The sequence below is a fragment of the Ictidomys tridecemlineatus genome, chromosome X (genome assembly GCF_052094955.1).
Source record: "Ictidomys tridecemlineatus isolate mIctTri1 chromosome X, mIctTri1.hap1, whole genome shotgun sequence".
NCBI classification, from domain to species: domain Eukaryota; kingdom Metazoa; phylum Chordata; class Mammalia; order Rodentia; family Sciuridae; genus Ictidomys; species Ictidomys tridecemlineatus.
Window position 1 is genome coordinate 68,217,932 of NC_135493.1, and position 6,382 is coordinate 68,224,313.

Sequence of the window (6,382 nt, forward strand, 5' to 3'; positions counted from 1 at the left end):
CCTATAGTCCCAGCTGCTTGGGAGACTGAGGCAAGATAATCTCAAGTTTGAGGGTAGCATAAGCAACATGGAGAGACTAACCTAGGCAACAAAACAATATAGCAAGACCCAGTATTAAGAACATAAAAAAATAAGCCAGGTGCAGTGGCACATACCTGTAATCCTAGTGGCTCAGGAGGCTGAGGCAGGAGGATCATGAGTTCAAAGCCAGCCTCAGCAACAGTGAGGTGCTAAGCACCTCAGTGAGACCCTGTCTCTAAATAAAATACAAATTAGGGCTGGAGATGTGGTTCAGTGGTTGAGTGCCCCTGAGTTCAATTCCTGATACCAAAAAAACAAAAACATAAATGTATACATTGTATAAAACCCTGGAAGAAGAAAATATTCATTGATGATGGTTGTCTTTAGGGGATGTAATCATGTGAGACTTTTCCTAGTTTCTTTTTGTTATTTTTCTATATTTTTCAGAATTTCTATAAGAGCATGTATTTAATAGGTTTATAATCAGAAAAAAAAATGTTTTTACTTACTTAAAAAGGCCTTGAGATAACTGAGACTGGTAAATCCTTGCCCTCTAGTGGTTAATATCATAGTACTACAGACCCATGTGGCCGGCTATTCCTGTTTGTAGTCAGGTCCCCTTGCATCCTGTCTTCTGCAAGTGAACTTCCTGTGAAATGTCATTTCTTCAGCAACAACAACAAAAGATTTAAATACGCCACCTGCTTTCTGGTATGTGAAACACACAATATATGATCCCTGCAGACCATATTTAATATGCCAACTGTTGTCAAATGTAGTATCTCAACATCTGGAGCATTCTTAAAGAGCAGGTATTTTATGTTTTTCCATTATACTAGAAAACCAAAGCCCAGACAGACAAAGGAATTTGTTCAAGGTCACATAAGTATTTTGGCTGTGGTAGTATTTCCCAAAATGTAACATGCTCTTACCAAAGGGTGGGCTCCCTTTTCAAATATGTTTAAGAAGTGGTATAATTTTACCTATCCGTGTTTCATAATGCACATTGGTAGGGTAGGGACTCCTTAAAATTTTTAATTGATTTTTGTCATGGGATTTGATCACAGTACACTTCTACACTCCCCAAAATGTATATTGATATTCAATGAAACATCCATGTGAAGGGAGCACACAAATCAAGGAGTATGGAGAGCAGTTTGCAGGTATCCTTTGGAGAGAGAAGCAGAGAACAAGATAAAAGTTCCAGAAAAAGGATGAAGGATCCTAGAGTCCAACTTCATTGATGCTGGCAGTTTGTTTAAGCCTCTTCCCAATATATACTTTACATATCCTTGGTAACCATCCCTATCAAGTCAGTCCAACCTGGGAACTCAACATACCCTGGCTGTATATAAGTACAGACTCCCTTCACCTATGGGGCACCATGTCCTACAGCCAGCAACAGATGAGCCACCTACCACATCCTGTATATTCTATGTGTCCTTGCTCTGCCCATCTCCCGGATTGCACTAGAGGGAAGACAAAGTCATTGGCAAGAAGAGGCCAAAATAGCAAGCATAAAGTGATGTCTAGAACACTAGTTAAGAGTTAAGAGTCAGATGCACAAAATTTATGAAGTTGTAAGCACATATACTGGAAAAGAGAATAACAACTAACACAAAGTATTTATTCTTTGACAAGCGCTGTTACAAATGCTTTAGTTCTATTAACACATAATTCTCACAATAACCCTATTCTGTAGGTAATGTTATTATAACTGCTATTATCCTCATTGTACAGATGGGGAGGCTGACTGAGAGAAGTTAAATAATTTACCTGCCCAAGGCCCCAAGTTACACCACAGTGATTTGAAGCCAAGCACCCTGGCTCCAGAACCACATCTCTGAACCACTAAAGTTATGCTGTTCCCTCACTTAGTCTTCCTCATCTCAGTAAGTGACACAACTATGCACACACACATACACTCATACACACATATAACATATATATATATATATAGTATTCTTGATTGGTCTTTCTCTCAGCTTTCCTACTACCTCTAAGCCATCAACAAATGCTGGAAATTTTACCTCTAGAATGCATCACAGATACAATCATATGTCTCCCCTCCACTGACTCCAACCCTAGTCTGAGCCATCGTCATTTCTCACATGGGTTACTACAATAGCCATTTCACTTGGCCCCATTGCTCCACTATAGGCATTTATCATACCATAACCACAGGGGTGATTTTGAAACCTAATCAGATTGCATTATACCTTTGCTTAAAACACTCTAATAGCTTTCTATCAGATCTAGAATAAATTAAAACTCCTTTCTGTGACTTACAAAGTCTTAAGTGGTATAGCTTTTGCCTCTTTTTTTTTTACTTCATTTTATATCCACTTTCTACATGCTTAACTTTATACTAACCCCACTGGCTTTCCTTCTGTCCATCAACCATCCAAAGGTAGTTCCTACATCTTGGACTCTGCATTTATTGTTTTCTTTTTTTAGTTTATAAAGAAAATAAGTTTATTTTTATTGGTTATTCTTTGTTACACAGGATAGTAAAATCCATTTTGATAAAATTGTACAAGCATAGAATATATTTTATTCTATGGGTGGGAATGATGGTGGGATTCACTTAGGTATTTTTTATATGTGTACATAGGAAATTCATGTTAGATTTATTCTACTGTGTTTCCTATTTCTATCCACCCTACCTTCCTTTCATTCCTTTTGTCTAATCTACTGAACACATTTGTTGTTTCCATGCCAAAACTGAACATAGTTTGGCTTACATACTTACCTAACTGCTACATGCTTCAGGTCTTTATTTTCAAATTGAGATTAATATTATTTTACTCACCTATAAGCTGGTTGTAGGAATTAAATATACATAGAGAATTCTGTTCAAGTCTTGGCATATATAAATCACTCAATAAATGTTAGCTATCATTATCTATTAATTCCCCTGCTTAAAACTTTCTAAACTTTGAGTGACTCTAAGCTAGTTTTTGAGTCTCTTATTATCAAAAAAAATTTCCATTCAACATCTTTGTAATTTGGTCCTTCTCTACCTCTGCAGACCCATCTCTTTTAGTTCCCTTGCCTAGATACTTATCACATATTCTAGCCACTTCACACAACTCTAATCTTCAAATATGTGGTGTACTTTCATGTAGGTCTTGGCTCATACTATTCCCTCTAGAATGTTCTCTTTCTACGGATACCCTTTCTGTGTACCCCAACGTCTACTTTGCTTCCTGTCAAAACAATATTCAGTTTTCCAGATTTTTCTCAAATGATAGCTCCTGTGGTAAGCCAGCCATTATCAACAGGTTCCTTCAGAATTAGTTCCTACTTTTTCTGTGCTACCAGAGTACCTTGCTATCTTTTTGTTGAATTACTCAACACAATTTTAATTAGTGCATTATAATTATATGTAATAGGATTCATTGTGACATATTCATACATGCACATAACATAATTTGGTCAACACAATTGTTTTATGATTTGACTACTAAGATATAAACAGAGCTCAGTCCTTGCATTTCATGAGCTCTGTTTATATCTCAGTAGTAAAATGTATGAATATAGCACAATCATCTTTATTATTTAACCTCATTGTGGCTATATTTTTGTATCAATAAAATGACAATAATAATAATCCTTATTACTGATCCTAAGTAAAGGCCAAGCAAATGTATATATCTGAAGCACTTACAGTAACTAGCATATAGTAAATCCTCAACTAATGTCACTGTTACTGCCATTATTTTTCTCAGTAATTTACTGCTCCCAGGGAATGTTTGGTCCAGAATGGGAGAGAAGCATGACCTCTTAGACACCAAGGAGACCCATACTTCCTGGGTTTAGATGGGAAAATTGGGGCCTACAGAGAAAGAATGCACACAAACTCGTACAGTTGACTAGGAGCCAAACTAGAAAGAAGTCCCAAACCTTCTGTCTCCCACTGCTATATTCCTTCAGAGAGACCCAGGTTACCTGACCTGTGAGATAATGGAAGGGAATGACAGTATCCCTAAGGGCTCAGCTTTTTAGGCCTGATTCTTTCTGTGGAAAAGTGTAGGTCTTTGCTGAAAAAGAAAAATGTTCAGGCCTCAGGGAGCAAGGGAATGCACAAAAGGATATTAGGAAGAAATGGCATGCATCCAGCTCAACAGGGGTCAGGAAAGAGGAAGAAGACTGACTTTTATGAGTTAAGCAATCCAGAAGTCAGGAGTTCCCAAGCCTGGGAAAGAGGGGTGTGGCAGAAGGAGTCTGGATAATCAAGCCTGGGGGCCATTGGATAGAAGGATCCTCCAGAGTTTTTCAGTTTATCCCAAGATGAAAGGCCTGCCAAAAGGCTAGAGGAGCTCCAGTCCCCATCACAGGATGTCAGTTCACCTTCCTGAATAGGCTAGAAAAACATTGCCTGGCAGGGCTCTGACTCACTTCCCCCAAATAACAATGCCTCTTCACAGAGGCTCAGACAGCACCTCACTCCCTCTAAAACCTCATTCCCTCCCAGGAGCTCCAAGAAACATGAGGACTTGAAAAAGCTGAAAAGACTTCAGAGTTCATCACTGGCCCCCATTCACTGCCCTTTCCGGATCTATCACCCACCCTCTGCATACTGGGCCTGGGCCCTGAATCCTTTAGGCCTTTTCCCTCAGTCTTAAAAAGCATTGTCTTCTCTAAGGAGCTTGGCACATCCAGCTGAGAGCATAAGCTCTTCCTCTTCCCATAGGGGTATCTCTTTGAATAAAGGACCTTGAGTGACTAAACAGCCTCACATCTCTGGCATTTTGACAGTAGGTAATGGAGATGTTCTGGAACAACTTGATGCTTGAGACTTGGAGTCAATCAACCAAGGATTTGAGTTCTGTGGCATTTTTGTGTGATCTTGGATGAATTACACAAGCTTTCTGTGCTTCCTTTATATAAAAAAGGAGCTATATTAACTGGATCATAGTGACTAAACAAAAAGAAAATTTGGCCAGGCACAATGGCACACCCCTGTATTCCCAGTAACATAGGAGGATGAGACAGGAAGATTGCAAGCTTGAGGCCAGCCTCAGAAACTTAGTGAGAACCTCTCTCAAACTAAAATATATAAAAATGGCTCAGAAAGCTCAATGGTAAAGCACCTCAGGTTCAATCCCCAATAACAACAACAACAAAAAAGAAAATGTGTAGAAATCCTTGTCCCCAATGTCGATTCAATTGTAAGGACACAATTTTGAGAAATAGGGAAAACAAGATTTTATTGCTTTTCTCCACATAAGAAGCACAGGGAACTCTTGTCCCAGAGGCTGTGATTCTACCCATAAGAAGGAAGAGAGGGCTTTTAACGAAATGATTCATTCCAGGTGTTCCCAATGGGGAGGAGCGGGGTTGTGATTCACCTGTTAATTTGGGAGATAGCCATTCCTTAGATCCTCAGGTGCCATCCCCCAAAGTCTGAATTACTTGATTCTGGTGGTGGGTGTGTGCTTAAAGACAATAACTCAGCCCAGGGTGGGAACAAGTTAATCCTGTTCTCAGCCCCACACAGGTTAGGGAGGGGGAGAGGGAGAAGAAGAAAAGAAAAACATGTCCTTTTAAAAATAAGCTTCAGTGGCAGAGCAGCAAGGTCTATATTCACAGCATGGGGTGGACCACTGTTACAATCCCATAACACAATGTCAGGCAAATGCCAGGTGATTGGATGAGATTAAATGAGATACAGTGTAACTGAAGCAGTTAGGAGCATGTATTCTGGCAACAGAAGACCTGGATCGGAGTGTTGGATCTGCTACTCACTAGCCATGAAAGCTTGGGCAAGCCACTGCCTACTTTGCCACAGAAATGGGTTCATCTTTCTCTGCCTCAGTTTTTTAATATAAAAAATGGCAGTGCTAACAATAGACACCTGATAGGATTATTATCAGGATTAAATAAATTAGCCTTTGTAACTTTAGAATAGTTTGATGTATGATAAATTATCATTAAATGTTAGATACTATTTTTTAACTATTTAACCTGTGATGGTTTGAGTGTTCCCCAAAGATCCATTGTGACTACTCGTATGCTGGATGCCTACTAGCAGAGTGGTATGTCATTGAAATCATGTCTCCAGAAAGTAGTTCTCTAAAGAGTTATTATAGCTGTCTAAGTTTGGTTCAGTCCAGCCCTCTGTACTTCCCAATTTGAGATGTGACCATTTGCCCAGATATGTATTCCAACCACTGCCATCCACCATTTGCCATGAGGTCCTCATCAGACATTAACTAGTGTAGATGCCATGCCCTCCAACCTCCAAATCCGTGAGCTATATTAATTTTTCTTTATAAAATTAGCTGTTTGGACGTTTTAATGTAGTAATGCAAAGCTGACTAATACAATATGTATTAACATTACTTTCAAGCTATAT